We start from the raw sequence: 19,141 nt of genomic DNA, 5'->3' as shown, positions 1-19,141 counted from the left end.
CAAATAGAGGAAAATGACAAAATGGGAAAGACTAGAGTCCTCTTCAAGAAAATTAAAGATACCAAGGGAACATTTCATGCAAAGATGGGCTCAATAAAGGACAAAAATTGTATGGACCTAGCAGAAGCAGAGGATATTAAGAAGGTGTGGCAAGAATACACAGAAGAACTATACAAAAAAGATCTTCACGGCCCAGATAACTATGATGGTGTGATCACTCACTTAGAGCCAGACATCCTGGAATGTGAAGTCAAGTGGGCCTTAGGAAGCATCACTACAAACAAGCTAGTGGATGTGATGATTCCAGTTGAGCTATTTCAAATCCTAAAAGATGATGCTGTGAAAGTGCTGCACTCAGTATGCCAGCAAATTTGGAAAACTCAGCAGTGGCCACAGGACTGGAAAAGGTCAGTTTTCATTCCAATCCCCAAAAAGGGAAATGTCAAAGAAAGTTCAAACTACCACACAATTGCACTCATCTCACACACTAACAAAAGAATGCTCAAAATTCTCCAAGACAGGCTTCAACAGCATGTAAACTGTGAACTTCCAGATGTTCAAGCTGCATTTAAAAAAGGCAGGGGAACCAGAGATCAAATTGCCAACTTCCACTGGATCAGAGAAAAAGCAAGTGAATTCCAGAAAGACATCTGCTTCTGCTTTGTTGATTACACCAAACCCTTTTACTGTATACATCACAACAAACTGCGGAAAATTCTCCAACAGATAGGAATACCAGGATGCCTTACCTGCCTCCTGAGAAATCTTTACGCAGGTCTAGACGCAACAGATAGAACTGGACATGGAAAAATGGGCTGGTTCAAAATGGGAAAAGGAGTACGTCAAGCTGGTATATTGTCACTCTGCTTATTTAACTTATATGCAGGGTACAGCATGCAAAATGCCAGGCTCGAAGAAGCACAAGCTGGAATCAAGATTGTCCAGAGAAATAACAATAACCTCAGATACACAAATGATACCACCCTTATGGCAGAAAGAGAAGAGGAATTGAAGAGCTTCTTGATGAAAGTGAAAGAGGAGAGTGAAAGAGCTGACTTAAAGCTCAACATTCAGAAAACTATTATCATGGCATCCAGCCCCATCACTTCATGGCAAACAGATGGAGAAACAATGGAAACAGTGACAGACTTGATTTTGTTGGGCTCCAAAATCACTGCAGATGGTGACTGAAGCCATGAAATGAAAAGACGCTTGCTCCTTGGAAGAAAAGCCTAGACAGCATATTAAAAAGCAGAGATTTCACTTTGCCAACAAAGGCCCATCTAGTCAAAGTGATGGTTTTTCCAGTAGTCATATACAGGTGTGAGATTTGGACTATACAGCAAGCTGAGTGCCAAAGAATTAATACTTTTGAACTGTGGTTTTGGAGAAGACTCTTGAGAGTCCTTTGGACTGCAAGAAGATCAAACCAGTCAATCCTAGAGGAAATCCATCCTGAACATTCATTGGAAGGATTGATGCTAAAGCTGAAACTCCAATACTTTGGCCGCTTGATGCAAAGAACTCATTGGAAAAGACCCTTACGCTGGGAAAGATTGAAGGCAGGAGGAAAAGGGGACAACAGAGGATGAGATCGTTGGATGGCATCACCAACCCGATGGACATAAGTTTGAGCAAGCTTTGGCAGTTGTTGATGGACAGGAAAGTCTGGCATGCTTCAGTCCACAGGATCATAAAGAGTTGCACACGACTAAGCAACTGAACTGAACTGAACTGTGGGCTAGTGGTTCCTCTCTTGGGCTTCCCAAGTGGTGCTAGTGATAACAAACCTGCCTGCCAATGCTGGAGACTTGAGATATGTTGGTTTGATCTCTGGGTCAGGAAGATCCCCTAGAAGAAGCCATAGCAACACACTCCAGTATTTTTCCTGGAGAATCCACTGGACAGAGGAGCCTAGCCGGCTACAGTCCATAGGGTCTCAAAGAGTCAGACATGACTGATGCAACTTAGTACGCATTCATGTCTCTCATTTACTTTATTTGGAAAGTCTTATTGAATGTTTTGAGGAAAGATTTATTCAGGGAAAATAATGTGAAAAACATAAATTTAGGGAATGAGATGTGGACAGAATGTGAATCAGGCAATCAGTAGATTTAGGAAGAAAACACAATGATAGGGAAGGGGGATAATTTGCTTGCATCCAAATTTTCCTGGACTCAGGCTTATAGGTACTCATTACCCTATGAGAAGAGGGAAGCAATACCAAACCTAAGAGTGACAGTTCTGCCATTACTTCTCAAACTCCTCTTGGCAATGTATTTTTCACTGTCTTTATCCATAGCTTAATTTACTAGTTTAGCACAGAGGCAAAATTTTCAGTGCTATCATCAAAACAAAACTGGGTTACAGTCCCTGATCTAGGACCACAAAGCTCTCCTGCACTTTGTATACACTGTACAAAGGTTCCAACCAAGGGCACAATTAGGAGGTAAAATGCAGCTGGGACTCAGCTCACCAAGCCTTACTCTGTGGCTCAAGAATGAGTACTCATGGAGGAAGAAGTATCCTTTTCTCACTTACACAAAGGCATATCATATGGGCTAGTGATCACCCTGCCCTGTGCAACAGCACTCCCCCAATCCACACACACACAGGAATGTAACATGCTGTAAATTTAGAATCTTATTCCTTGTCATGTAATAGCATAAGCATAATGATTTTTTAGTCTATCTTTACATCTTAGTACTGTTCTGAACACATCATATATAATCTGTAAATAATTTTGGGGTATTATTGAATAAATCTTCCATGTGGTAAATTTAGTTCACATAATTCTCAATATGGAACTTTAAAAAATGTATGTGTGTTTATTGACTTCAGGATTTTTTATGCTAAACAAGATATTTGATGCACTATATGAATTAGACAAATCAAAAAAAGTGTATTTAATTCACACTGAATCCCAGTTTAAAATTAGATTGGTTTCTATTATGTACTGCTTCTCTGAATTTTTTAAACACTGTGATGTTCTCCAGTGGCATAGAATAGTAAAACATAAAAGTTAGATGAAAGTAATTTAGTCAAATCATGTGTTTGACTAAGAGACCCTGGACTGGAGAGGGATGAGGAAATTTCTACTAGGTGTAGGTGGTGGATTTCATGTCCACTTGTAATCAATGTATTTCACTTTAAAGTTACACCACTCTTTGATTTAGGTATTTCATTCTAAAGATGAGATAACTGAGTATGAAAGAACTTAAATGACTTAGTAAAAGTGACTCATAAGTGCCAGAACCGGAAAGTCCAGTGTTCATATGAGACTAATTTTTCCAGTTGATATTTTACTTACACTGATGATGCTTTCACAATGATGAAGTATTTTGTTTACTTGAAAATTTCAGCTAATTATCTCAATGGTTTTTCACACAACAAAAAATGACCAATCTGAGTGATGGTATTTTTCCTAAATTAAATGGCAACCCACTCCAGTATTCTTGCCTGAAAAATCCCATAGAATGAGGAGCCTGGTGGGCTATAGTCCAAAGTGTCGCAGAGAGTCAGTATAACTGAGCATGCTTTTCCTCTATTAGGTGCTTTTTTTTTCATTTAACTGAGTGCATTGTTTTGCATGGTCCAGAGCCAGTCTCTAATATCCCATTGATTCCATGTACATGAAGTAAAATGCCAAGACACATTTGAATATAGACCAAGAACAATTATTATCAGTCCTCACATAGTATTTTATATGTCTTTTAATAAAAATTGTCATCTTTTACCAGCTTTTGTTCATGCAGGATACCTGAGTTTTAATTGTTTAAAAACGCTTATCTCCTTCAAACTCTTCATCTATTGCTATTTCTCTTGGCTAAGTTTTTTTTTTTTAATTTTACTCTATAATTCTAATATACATAATATACACTTTTCCAAAAATACTATTAATATTAAATCATGCCTGGAATATATATTTTTAAAAACAAAAGATATTAAAACACACCAAATGATAAATCAGTTGCACGTATATATGTATTTATACGTGTTTTATAAGACAAAGAAATAAACCAAAGAACTTAGATTTCTCTCCATAAAGGTACGTGAAAGATTATATGTGTGTGTGTATATGTTTTCTTTTTGTTTCAATAAAGTCAGAATTAAATTGCAACTTTGCCTAGAGGTGAGAACTTTTCTTCAAAGAAAATAAATAGAAATGATGACTATTTGCACAATATTCAAATATCAAATGAGGTCCTAACCAGGTAGCTTAAGTATGAATAAATCTTGATTTCATACAGAACTGGTAAAACAAGTTTAATAATTCAATTAAATCTCACACTACTACAATCATCTGTCAGGTTTGCAAACTTAATTAAGTTATTTCTGCAAACACAAACAACTTTATGAAGCAATCTTAGTCATTCATTTCAATGGTGTTTAGCATGTTTGTGGAAAAAAGGTACTATGTTCTGCTATTATTTTTTATAAGAGGACTATTTCTAGACATAGATTAAGGCATATATATATATATATATACACACATACATATATACATAGATATCATATATTGTAAATAATGTTACAATGAACATAGGGGAGAATATATCATTTCTAATTAGTGTCTTTCTTTTCTTAGGGTAAATATACATAAGAGGAATTGCTGGATCATATGGTAGTTCAATTTTTAAGTTTTTGAGGAACCTATATACTATTTTCCATAGTGGATGTACCAATTTATATCCCCACCAAAAGTGCACGATGGTACCCTTTTCTCCATATCCTTGCTGACACTTGTTATTTGTTGTATTTTTGATGATAGACAAATTGAGAGGTGTCAAGTGATCTTTCACTTTGATTTGATTTGCAGAGCCATGTTGTTTAGTGATATGAAGCATCTTTCCATGTGTCTGTTGGCCATCTGTCTGTTTTCATTCACAAATGTCTATTTGGGTCCTCTGTACATTTTTTAAAAATTAAGTTGTTTCTTTTTATATTGAGTTGTAAGAGTCCTTTCCATATTTTGAATATTAAAAGCACAGCTCAGTGCTCTGTGATGACCATAGATAGGTGGAAAAGGGGATAGGAAGGAGGACCGAGAGGGAAGGGATATATGTATACATATAGCTGCTTCACTTCATTGTATAGATTAAGAAGAGGTGGCAAGAATACACAGAAGAACTACACAAAAAAAGATCTTAATACCCAAGATAACCACGATGGATCACACACAATGGTGTGATCACTCATTTAGAGCCAGACAACTTGGTGTCCGAAGTCAAGTGGGCCTCAGGAAGCATCACTATGAACAAAACTGGTGGAGGTGATGGAATTCCAGTTGAGCTCTTTCATATCCTAATAGATGATGCTGTGAAAGTGCTGCACTCAATATGCGAGAAAACTTGGAATACTCAGCAGTGGCCACAGGATTGGTAAAGGTCAGTTTTCATTCCAATCCCAAAGAAAGGCAGTGCCAAAGAAGGTTCAAACTACTGCACAAGCACACTCATTTCACACGCTAGGAAAATAGTGCTCAAATTTTCCAAGTGAGGCTTCAACAGTACGTGAACTGAGAACTTCCAGATGTTCAACCTGGATTTAGAAAGGGCAGAGGAGCCAGATATCAAATTGCCAACATCTGTTGGATCAAAGAAAAAGCAAGAGAATTTCAGAAAAACATATGCTTCATTGACTATGCTAAAGCCTTTGACTGTGTGGATCACAATAAACTGTGGAAAATTCTTAAAAAGATGGGAATAAAAGACCACTTTACCAGTCTCTTGTGAATATGTATGCAAGTCCAGAAGCAACAGTTAGAACCAGATGTGGAACAACAGACTGGTTCCAAATTGGGAAAGGAGTTCGTCAAGACTGTACATTGTCACCCTGTTTATTTAACTTATATGCAGAGTCTAGTTCAGTTCAGTTGCTCAGTCGTTACCAACTCATTGAGACCCCATGCACTGCAGTAGGCCAGGCTTCCCTTCCATCACCAAGTCCCGGAGCTTGCTCAAACTCATGTCCATCGAGTCGGTTTTGCCATCCAACTATCTCATCCTCTGTTGTCCCCTTCTCTTCCTGCCTTCAATCTTTCCCAGCATCAGGTTCTTTTTTTTTTTCTTTAAAATAAACTTATTTATTTTAATTGGAGGGTAATTACTTTACAATATTGTAACGGTTTTTGCCAAACATTGACATGAATCAGCCACAGGTGTACATGTGTCCCCCCATCCCAAAACCGCCTCCCATCACCCTCCCCATCCCATTCCTCTGGGTTGTCTCAGAGCACTGGTTTTGAGTGCCCTGTTTCATACATCGAACTGGAACTTGTCATCTATTTCACACATGGTAATATACATGTTTCAATGATATTCTCTCAAATCATCTCACCCTCACTTTCTCCCAGAGTCCAAAAGTCTGTTCTTTACATCTGTGTCTCTTTTGCTGCATTGCATATAGGGTCATCATTACCATCTTTCCAAATTCCATACATATGTGTTAATATAATGTATTGGTGTTTTTCTTTCTGACTTACTTCACTCTGTATAATAGGCTTCAGTTTCATCCACCTCATTAGAACTGACTCAAATTTGTTCTTTTTTATAGCTGACTAATGTTCCATTGTGTATATATACCACAGCTTCCATATCCATTCGCCTGCTGATGAACATCTGCGTTGCTTCCTTGTCCTAGCTATTGTAAACAGTGCTTCAATGAACATTGGGGTACATGTATCTCTTTCAATTCTGGTTTCCTTGGTGTATATGCCCAGCAGTGGGATTGAATGCTGGGTCATATGGCAGTTTTATTTCCAGTTTTTTAAGGAATCTCCACACTGTTCTCCATAGTGGCTATACTAGTTTTCACTTCCAGTGGTCGAGTAAGAGGGTTCCCTTTTCTCCACACCCTCTCCAGAATTTATTGTTTGTAGACTTTTTGATAGCAGCCATTCTGACCAGCATAAGATGGTACCTCATTGTGGTTTTGATTTGCATTTCTCTGATAATGAGTGATGTTGAGCATCTTTTCATGTGTTTGTTAGCCATCTGTTTGTCTTCTTCGGAGAAACGTCTGTATAGTTCTTTGGCCCATTTTTTGATTGGGTCGTTTATTTTTCTGGTATTGAGCTGCTTGTATATTTTGGAGATTAATTCTTTGTCCATTGTTTCATTTGTTATTATTTTCTCTCATTCTGAAGGCTGCTTTCACTTTGTTTATAGTTTCCTTCACTGTGCAAAAGCTTTTAAGTTTAGTTAGGTCCCTTTTGTTTATTTTTGTTTTTATTTCTATTACTCTGGGAGCTGGATCATAGAGGATCTTGCTATGATTTATGTCAGAGAGTATTCCACCTATGTTTTCCTCTAGGAGTTTGATAGTTCCTGGTCTCACATTTTGATATTTAATCCATTTTGAGTTTAATTTTGTGTATGGTATTTGAAAGTGTTCTAGTTTCATTCTTTTACAGGTGGTTGACCAGTTTTCCCAGTACTACTTGTTAAAATCTTTGCATCAGGTGGCCAAATTATCAGAGCTTCAGTTTCAGCATCAGTCCTTCCAGTGAATATTCAGGACTGATTTCATTTAGAATTGAATTTAGAATTGAGAGTACGTCATGTGAAATGCCATGTGAAATGGATTAGAATATGCAGAGTACATTATGCAAAATGCCTGGCTGGATGAAGAACAAGCTGGAATCAAGACTGTCAGGAGTAATATCAATAACCTCAGATATGCAGGTGACACCACCCTTATGGCCGAAAGCAAAGAGAAACTAAAGAGTTTCTTGATGAAGGTGAAAGAAGAGATGGAAAAAGCTGGCTTAAAACTCAACATTCAAAAAACTGAGATCATGTCATCTGGTCCCATCACTTCATGGCAAACAGATGGGGAAGTAACGGAAACAGTGACAGATTTTATTTCCTTGGCCTCCAAAATCACTGCAGATGATGACTGCAGCCATGAAATTAAAAGACACTTGCTCCTTGGAAGAAAAGTTATGACAAACCTAGAAAGAGTATTAAAAAGCAGACACATTACATTGCCAACAAAGGTCCATATAGACAAAGCTATGGTTTTTGCAGTAGTCATGTATGGATGTGAGAGTTAGTTGGACCTTAAAGAAGGCTGATCACTAAAGAATTGGTGCTTTTGAACTGTGGTGTTGGAGAAGACTCTTGAGAGTCCCTTGGACTGCAAGAAGATCAAATCAGTCAATCCTAAAGGAAATCAATCCTAAAGGAATACTCACGGAAAGGACTGATGCTGAAACTGAAGCTCTAATACTTTGGCCACCTGATGAGAAGAGCCCACTCATTAGAAAAGAACCTGATTCTGGGAAAGACTGAAGGCAGGAGAACAAGGGGATGACAGAAGATGAGATGGTTGGATGGCATCACTGACTCAGTGGAAATGAGCTTGAGCAAGCTCTAGGACACGGAAGCCTGGCGTGTTGCAGTTGATGGGGTCACAAAGAGTCAGACAAGACTGAGCGACTGAACAACAACAAGAACACATTGTACAGCGATTATACTCCAATAAAAAAATAAATTCAAGTGACCTGTACAAAGGAAAAAACAACAAACTCCTCATCAGATATATCTTTTGAAAATACTTTCTCCCATTCAGTTGATTGCCTTTACATCTTGTCAATGGTTTCCTTCAATATACAAGAATTTTCTAGCCTGATGCAGCCCCATTTGCTTATTTTTGTTTCTCAGGTGGCTCAGTGTTAAGCAGGAGACACAGGTTCAATCCCTGGGTCAGGAAGATCCCCTGGAGGAAGAAATGGCAATCCACTCCAGTATTCTTGCCTGGGAAATCCCATGGACACAGGAGCCTGGCAAGCTACAGTCTATGGGGCCATAAGGGGTCAAACATTACTGAGTGACTGAGCACAGCACAAAAAGCAAATAAAATTAAATAAAACTAAGCAACATCAAAGTAGTAACAGACCCCACAGAAAATGATTTTAAAGATGAAAGCATTGTTCAGTTCAGTTGGACCAGAGTTTTATATGCTTATGTGATAAGCAATAGAGCTAGGGTTGGAAACAATCATTCAGATCTTGAATGTTAGGTGTTATCATGTAGAGGGATATGCAGAGGGTCAGGAATTTGGTATGCAGAGGGCTCAGCAATTCATTTAACTATGACTGGCAGACTTGTGAGAAGGCAGGAAGAGCCTGCCTTAGATAGGAAGAGCCTAGAAAGGAGTAGAATTTGGAAGATATTCCCAGGAATTCAGAATCAACTTAACAACCTAATAAAAGTCTATATTGAGCAACCAAAGTGAGAAGAGAATGGGGAACAGACACGAAAAAGCATAAAATACATATGAATTGTGTGTGTGTGTGTGTGAAAGAGTAAGGGTAAAAAAGGATATACTTTGAATATAAGTGTGAATACCATAAATTGGATAATGGATAAGTGGTGGTGTCATTTCAAGATGACATAAGAAGGAGTTTGTCTTTGGGGAGTCCAGACTGAACACTCACAAAAACCTCATATAATTTTAGGGCTAGGAGAAAGATGAGAACTCCACTAGGATTATTATTTATCTCACATATTAAAAAATGAGGCTCAGAGAAATGGTTTGACTAAATTCTAAGACTATTAGAAATTAGGAAACATGTTGATCTTGAGGGTTCAGTAAAGGGGCAGTGGAGACACCCTATAAGGCAGTAGGATACAGCTGATGACAGCAATAAAATTACAGTTTACTGTGAGAGTAAAATGATCACCTTGCCACAGTAATAACTTTGAAAAAAACCTACAGAAGAATAACTGTTACTAAAGTGCCAGGAGTTGCAAGAATATTGTATTATAATTTTAGGAAAACTAATTTTCTTATGACACCTCCAGATTACTCATTGTAAAGAAAACTGAGAAAATAAAACAATTTTAAACCTCAGAAATATTTCCTGCTGTTCTGTTACACTGAGATTAATTGCAAGTCACACAAGTTAAACAGTACAAAATCTTTTACAGAACACATGGAAGGTTTCACATGCCCTAAAATAAAAGGCTATAAATGTGGCATAATACACTCTGCTGGAACAATTCCTGAATATTTCTATCATAAAGTAATTTTCTCCCACTGCAGCTTCCCTACCAAAGTGACAAGATAAAATTGGTTTCTTAAGCCATCATTTCAAGAGATGATATAATTATCTCATTTTAAAATTGAAAAAATATAAAGGAGTGATGCTGTTAGTAGCTTTCATGTTTCAGAAAAGTTTTAATAAATTTGCATACTACAATTAAGAAATTGCTAAAAGGGGTAAATGGAATGAAATTATAAATAGTAAAATTTTTCTCCAATCAAATAGTTTTAATCTTTGTAGTTATATTTTTAAGAATACCTGTGTCATTTCTCATAAATGTTATGTTTTTAATAAATATAGCCATTATATAAAATTAGATGTTACTTAATTTCCATCTATTCCTAAAATGTTTCATATAATTCCCAAATATATATTTAAAAATATTTCTTTGACCAAAATGTTGATATACTTAGAACCTATAACTCTCAATTTTAAAATTTCTGCTACTTATATTGATAGAAACAAAAATATGAATATGAAAAATAAAAATTTCAAAAATTTTATTTTGGAAATATTCATGTCACTGTTAGTGATGCTACCTTCAATAAACTTTCAGCATCTCAAGTAGATGAACGTATATGGATGTATCCACACACACACATGTATCTGTTGCATAGAAACAACCAGTTGTTTTTCCAAGTATATCTGAATATTGAATCATCTAAGAATGGAGAAAGAGAGAATGAATAAGAAGAGGAAGAAAAAGGAGAAGTAAGAGGAAGGAATAAAGTGAGGAAGGAAGGAAGATAAAAGGAGGGAAGGAAGAAAGAAATCACCAAAATCTGGTTACTTTACTTGTTGTAGCCAAGGAGGATAAAGGCCATTCAATACTCAACCTGTGTTTTTTTTTTTTAATTTAATAAATTTATTTATTTTAGTTGGGGGCTAATTACTTTACAATATTGTAATAGTTTTTGCCATACATTGACATGAATCAGCCATGAGTTTACATGTGTTCCCCTTCCTGGACCCCCCACCCACCTCCCTCCCCATCCCATCCCTCTGGGTCATCCCATTGCCCCGGCCCTGAGCCTTTGTCTCATGCATCGAACATGGAATGGTGTTCTGTTTCACATATGATAATATACATGTTTCAATGCTGTTCTCCCAGAACGTCCCACCCTCACCTTCTCCCTCAGAGTCCATAAGACTGTTCTATGCATCTGTGTCTCTTATTCTGTCTCGCATATAGGGTTATCGTTACCATCTTTCAAATTCCATATATATGCATTAGTATACTGTATTGTTGTTTTTCTTTCTGGCTTACTTCACTCTGTGTAATGGGCTCCAGTTTCATCCATCTCAGTAGAACCGATTCAAATGTATGTTTTTTAATGGCTGAGTAATATTCCATTGTGTATATGTACCACAGCTTCCTTATCCATTCGTCTGCTGATGGACATCTAGATTGCTTCCATGTCCTGGCTATTGTAAACAGTGCTGCGATGAACATTGGGGTACACGCGTCTTTTTCAATTCTGGTTTCTTCGGTGTGTATGCCCAGCAGTGGGATTGCTGGATCATATGGCAGTTTTATTCCCAGTTTTTTAAGGAATCTCCACACTGTTCTCCATAGTGGCTGTACTAGTTTGCATTCCCACCAACAATGTAAGAGGGTTCCCTTTTCTCCACACCCTCTCCAGCATTTATTGCTTGTAGACTTTTGGATAGCAGCCATTCTGACTGGTGTGAAATGATACCTCATTGTGGTTTTGATTTGCATTTCTCTAATAATGAGCGATGTTGAGCATCTTTTCATGTGTTTGTTAGCCATCTGTATGTCTTCTTTGGAGAAATGTCTGTTTAGTTCTTTGGCCCATTTTTTGATTGGGTCGTTTATTTTTCTGGAATTCAGCTGCAGAAGTTGCTTGTATATTTTTGAGTCAACCTGTGTTTTTGAACATTTTAAGAGCTTCATCTCTGCCCATATTCTGTGCCTATAATTAGAGATATGACTCAAACATAATGGATACTAGAAGAGGAAAACATGTTTAGGGAATGAATATGTGCATTGACTCTGTAGCAGAACCTTGATTATCCAGATTAATAGCTTTTTACACCCTTTGGATACGGCCTTTCTCTTCCATGTAGCTAATCCATATCTACATGCCTTGGGCTTTGATCAAGGCTGGCTATGAAGAAATTCTGCTATTATTATCTGTTAAATCGATCATATCAAGAATACTTACTTTTTTATTAAACAAGAAAAACATTTCTCATTTAAATAGTAATGTATATGGAGTGAAAAGATAGAATCCAGTGAAGTTTTCCACATACTATTAAATTGACACCCACCGATTCTGCCCTCGGGGAAGGTCAGTTAAGTCATTAAAAACTATATCAGATGATTGTTCCCATGTACCACGGAAAGAATAAAATATGTACTTGCCTGGAATCATAATATAAAATGAATAAAAATAATTAATCATACTGCATAGTGTTCAACAGTTTTTATTTAGAAAAAGCATCATGTATGAGTGCTTCATTTTTTTTTTATTTCTTCAGAACTGTTTAGCTTTTTAAGCTTTAGATTTATGTTAATTTATTTACTTAAGCTGTAAACTCATTTTCCTAAAATTATTTTTCATTGTTGATTGCTCTTTTCTGTTCTTTATAACTTATATTCAGCTAGATAAAATCATAAAACTGGCACACTTTTAGTATAAATGTCAGATCCATCAAAGACTGTTGTTAAAATAGATTGATTCTAAAGGCAACTCCCCTTTGAGAACATTTTAGATTAACATTCTCTTGAAAAATTTTAAGTAAACTATAAAATATGATGACCAGTGGAACTGTTATGTATCATATCAAGTAACACTATTTAGTTATTCTTACGATGGTTTGAATATTTTAAAATTTCACATTGCAAACATATGTCATACCATACAGAATAAGATATAATATTTACTAGATATGTGTGGAGAAGGCAATGGCACCCCACTCCAGTACTCTTGCCTGGAAAATCCCATGGACGGAGGAGCCTGGTAGGCTACAGTCCATGGGGTCGCTAAGAGTCGGACACGACTGAGCGACTTCACTTTCACTTTTCCCTTTCATGCACTGGAGAAGGAAATGGCAACCCACTCCAGTATTCTTGCCTGGAGAATCCTAGGGACCGCGGAGCCTGGTGAGCTGCCGTCTGTGGGGTCGCACAGAGTCGGACACGACTGAGGCGACTTAGCAGCAGCAGCAGCAGCAGCAGCTATGTGTACTCTCATGTCCCATTTCCAAAGGCTAAGGAGAAAATTTAAATTGTATCTTTTTGGTATCTGGAAGATAACAGTAACAAAAGAATACTCAACAGTAAAAAAAGTACTTGCTCATGATCTAAGGAAAATAAAAATACTTTCTCTAAATTTTACATGAGATTTAAGCTTGATTGGATATTGACACTTTATTCTGTGAACAATTTTTATAATATTTCTAGGTTCTATATTTAATCAGACTTTTGGTTTTCTGTCTAAAAAATTATAAATATTATGTACGTGGGATAGTTTGCTTGTATCTATATCAATACCTCATTAAAATTAAAGAAATTTTCTAATATTATATTCACAAACACTATATGTTACTGAAATATGGGCTGCTCATTTGAAAATTTTGCTACTTGCCAATGCCACTCCTTCTAAACCTTGTAAACCATCAAATAGTCTTCTGCATAAATAAATGATTTCTTTAAAAAAATATTTACTTAGCACTATGTGCCATATCATGTTAAGAACACAAACCAAAATAGTTGTAGGCAATTGATTCAATAATAGCATTTTCCTTTTCTATTTTTCATTCCTGAAATATACTTGGTGTTCTCTGAATAGCTACAGATGACCCTTTGAAACGAAGGTTTCATAGTCCATAGTTAAATCATTTTTTCATGTCATTTTAATTTATTTGACAGTCATTCAAGCATATGCTGATATAATTGTGATATACCAAATGTCTTCTATTCTTGTGAGACAAAAATTTGATACAAATGGCAATGTCTCAGTCCTCAAGTTCTCACTACCTAGAAAAGAAACATTATAATATATATATATAAATGGCAATGGTATCATAATTATATATTATATAAATATATGATTTCTGTGAAGTAAGTTAAACAAAAACATACAATGCATATAATTATATACATATGTATATCATAGATGAAATTGAAATACTGATTACCTCTATTGGGAAAGCTCACAAAAGGTTTCAGAAAAGATAATAAAACTTGGCAGGATATTGTAGTTCAAATATGAGCTATCTAGTCCTCAAGATAACAAAATAATTTAAAAACGGAAGAATTTCAGTATCTCTAAGTTATTTCATCACCTGTGGATAGTAGTTAGAGATGACTCTGAATATGCACACTAAAGCAAAATCATGAAGCACAATTTAGATCATGCTAACAACCTGAAAGTTGAGGAAGGGTTCTGAGCAATTGACTCATATAGCCATGTTTCATTTGAGAAAGCTCTTTTAAAGTTTGAATAGAGAGGATGGATTGTAGGGAAGTGATATAATTGTTATTCTGCTTGTAACAATCCACTTCTAAATTTCCTTTTTTTGTGACAATTATCACTTTCTCATGTGTGCTATAATTTATTCATTATTTCTATTGATTTCAAGCCCTTAAGTGTGAGTTGCAAGGAGGCTGGGATCTTTATATACTTTACTGATGTTTTGCAGGTACCTAGAAAGTACTTGGTCTAGTATGGTCCATTGTTTAATCCTTCCTCTATAAATAAAATGTATGAATTGTACTAGTTTATAAGTTTTTGATTTATTTTGTAATGACAACTCTTTGAATAATAATCATAGAATATTTTATCTGTTGTCAGGCTTTCTAAATGTGTAAGCAAGTTATCATCGAAGGAGATAATTTTCTCTGATATGCAATATTTGTATAAATGATTCTTATTTTTGTCTAACTGCATTAATTAGTTGGAGAAGACAATGGCACCCCACTCCAGTACTCTTGCTTGGAAAATCCCATGGACGGAGGAGCCTGGTAAGCTACAGTCCATGGGGTCGCAGAGAGTCGGACAGGACTGAGTGACTTCACTTTCACTTTCCCTTTCATGCACTGGAGAAGGAAATGGCAACCCGTTCCAGTATTCTTGCCTGGAGAATCCCAGGGATGGCGGAGCCTGGTGGGCTGCCGTCTGTGGGGTCACACAGAGTCGGACACAACTGAAGCGACTTAGCAGCAGCAGCAGCAGCATTCATTAGTACATCCTAAACAACAATGATAGTCAATATCCTTGTAATTTTCTTGACATTAAAGAAAAATGTAGTTAACATTCAAAAGTTTTAAATTATGGTGGGGACTATGGTAATTTTCAAGAAAAGCAAGGACATTTGTGTGGCAGGAAAATAATAAATCATAATTATGAGACAGATATTTTTAAATGTTTCATACTTGGCTGTCATATACTCTTCTGTGATGTTCTACTTTTTTCCTCTCTATTTGGTTTGTATATCTTCTATTAACCTTCTATTTATATTTGATCATCTTATGTCTCTAATCTTATCTCTATTTTCACCTAATATTCAAAATGTCTACTTGTCTGCTTCTTTGTTATATTCACTAGTTTGTTGTATTTTTAGATTCCACATATATGTGATATATGACTCACAGATGCAGAGAACAATTTAGTGGTTACCAGAGGGGGAGCGGCAGTATAGGAGTAGGGGTGGAAAGTACAAACTATCTGGTATAAGATAGTCCCAAGGATGTATTGTACAACACAGAGAATATAGCCAGTAATTTTGTAATAACTATACATGGGAAGTAATCTTTAATATCAAAGAAAAAGAGATATACCTTTTTGTCTCCCGGGGTGACTTTCTGCTAGAGCTTTATGCTTGTACCAATAAATGGTAACTGCTTATCTAGAAAACTGTCTAAAATCTACTGGCATGAAAATTTCATATTTCTAGAATATTAGACTACTTCAAGACATTTCTGTTGCCTTCAAATAATTTTGGAGGTTATTTTGCCTGTTTTTTTCTAGGTGATGATATTGATGCATTAATCTACTCCCAAATAGTCCATCTTCTAGGAAGTGAAAATTCTGATATATCTGATTTACCTGAATCGTTTGCTCTATTATAAGCCAGTAAGAACAGAAGCTGGAAGACCAAGTGGAAGACCATTGCAGTATTGAGCAAGAGGTTATGATGATACTAATGTATTCCAAGGTTGCAGAAGAGACAATATTGATGAGTCATCAGGCTTTGAAGGCAGGACCAACAAGATTTGCTGATAGATTTGATGAGGTGAAAGAAAGAAAAGAAGTATGATTCTAAAATTTTGGTTCGGTCAACACCTGAGTAAATAAACAATATCCACTGGCCTTGGGGAACAGGTGAAGAAGAAAGTTTAAAAAATGTAAAGAATTTAGTTTTGGGATCATGTGCCTATTCAAAATCCAAGGGGAATTACTGGGATAGGCAGTTGAAAATACATGGCTTCCCTGGTGATACAGACAGTTAAGAATCTGTCTGCAATGCAGAAGATTCAGGTTAAATCCTGGGTTGGGAAGATTCCCTGGAGAAGGGAATGGCAACCCACTTCTGCATTCTTCAGAGAAGGCAATGGCAACCCACTCCAGTACTCTTGCCTGGAAAATCCCATGGATGGAGGAGCCTGGTAGGCTGCAGTCCATGGGGTCGCTAAGAGTCGGACACAACTGAGCGACTTCACTTTCACTTTCTGCATTCTTGCCTTGAGAATTCCATGGACAGAGGAGGTTGGTGAGCTACAGTCCATGGGGTCACAAATAAAAGTTGCACATACAAGTCTGGAATCCAAGAAAATTAAGACCTTAAGTAGTCCTATAGAGATAATATTTAGGATAGTATTTAGGTAATTAGAAGTAATCCAAGGAGATCATATAGACAGAAAACATGGCAGGACATAGTACTTCAAAACAAACAAACAAACAAAAAAGCACTTCAAGCAGGTAAAAGAAGGATCTGATAAAGAAGATGAAGTTGGAATATCTAGTGGTTATATGGATAATCAGGAGAGAATGAAAATTCAGAAGGGGTATGAAGGAAGTGTTTTAAAATGGAAGGAGTGATCTACTGTATTAAATGCTGCTGAAAAAGACTGAAATTTGATCAGAGTATGTGATGCTGAGATCATAGTTTGACTCACTAGTGTACTAGTGATAGAAGGTTGACTCTAGACTTGACTGGGTTGGCTCTAGAGAAAGAGGAGTTTTACTTTAAATAAGAGAGAAATGTAACTAACAGCAATTGAGTTAAAGGGAGGATTTACTTTGTTAGTTGGAAAATAATAACAGCATGTTCTGTTGCTGTTGAAAGGGTCCTATAGAGAAGTAAAATGTGATGATGTTGGATAATAAGATAATAATGAAAAAAGCATAGTCCTCAAGGCAAATGAGGTGCTGCCCTTGGGGAACACGGACAGTTCATATGCTATAATGGGAAGAGAGTACAGTACATGTGGTTCAGTTATATGTAGCTGAGAAATTGCTGGTGATGTGATTTATCAATTAAATAAAGAGCAAATTTATCGATATCTAAAATGAAAGCATGTGTTAAGAGGTTTTTGAAGAGAGTACAAACTATAAAATGCCTATGGGAGTAGAGAGTGAATGGTTTAGTAAAATATAGTAAGATGCCTTTTGGCACTAAGGGCCTATATGAGATGCTTGGTCATGAAGTTAACATGGCTTTGGTTTTCCCTACACACAATTTGAGAGTGTAACAGATTGTTTTAATAGATTTTAAACTCCTTTTGCTTTCTTGGAATAAAATCTACTCAGTTTTCTTAACAGAAAATAATTTTCAGAGTATCTAATATCTACTTATTTTTCTTTTGGTAGTAGAATCTACAACATATGTTGTAAAAATGGTCATTAGATAAAACACTGCAGTTTTTATTCCTCCCTCAGCTAACTGTGTTTTTATGGCAGAATTCAGGATAATGGACTATGACATGTTTAAGTTTCAGTTGATTTCATTAAAAACCAAGAATCTTGTCCTTGATTTTCTTTGTTCCACTGGCTGCAAATAGCAATAGCTGGTAAATACCAAAAGTCCTGTGTTATGAAGAGCATTAGTGTCCTGCTAGGCTGTGTCACTAGAAGAGCCATTTACTGTAACATTTAAAACAAAAGAAATAAACATTTATTGTTTTGAGCTACTGTATTTTGCAGGGTCTTACTAGAAGTTTATGCTAATAAAATAGTATATTGTTTTTGTAAATTATTTCCTAATGTTTAATTAAAATATTTACATTTATAGTCATAAGCAAAATATAAGCATTTTTTTTCTAATTTAGTATATCAGTTTCACTATTACATTTACATATTAGTTTTCTAATATTGACTGGCTTGTGCATATATTTATGTTCTTTATTACTGAAATGACATTGTATTATCTGTGCTTTACTAGGTAGCTGGAACTTGGTTTTGGAAATGCCTGTTCCCAATGCCTATTTTAAAAGATTAACTTTGAATCTTTTTTTTTTTTTCCAAATATAATAACCAGGTTAAGTATGGGTATTTCTTGGGTAAATTTTGTTATTTTTTGCTAAGATATCAATAGTTTCCTTTAGGATTTCTGATTTACCATAATATTTATTCTTTTTCTTATTATAGCTGACATTTTTAAATTTCTAAAATATCTTTTTTTTTTCTCTCTTTTTAATCTTATTGATCCATTCATTCAATCACTGAGTTCAGGATTTCTTTGTTGCCCATTTCATTAACACCAGACATTTACCTCTTGTTTCCTTTAAAAATGTATTCTAAATCTTTTCTAATTTCTAAGCAAATAATTTAAACATAATCTTATATCTTTATAAATTTTAAACAAAATTAATTTGTTCAGGAATATATATTGAGACTCCTTGAATACCATCTCTTCTGTGTCTTATGTTGATTCTTCATGTCTCCTGTATCAGGGAACTTCTAGGTATTCCGTAATTAATGTAATATTACATGTTAGTAATAACTAACAGTTTTTGTTTAGCTAATCAGCTCTTCCATAGCACTCAGGTGACAGAAAAAAATTACCAATGATTGATGAAACTCATCTCTGCATGTTCATCACATTTTTCCTCCTGTTTAG

The sequence above is a fragment of the Giraffa tippelskirchi genome, chromosome 5 (genome assembly GCF_054371585.1).
Source record: "Giraffa tippelskirchi isolate mGirTip1 chromosome 5, T2T-mGirTip1v1.2.pri, whole genome shotgun sequence".
NCBI classification, from domain to species: Eukaryota; Metazoa; Chordata; class Mammalia; order Artiodactyla; family Giraffidae; genus Giraffa; species Giraffa tippelskirchi.
Note: the sequence above shows the minus strand (reverse complement) of the source record.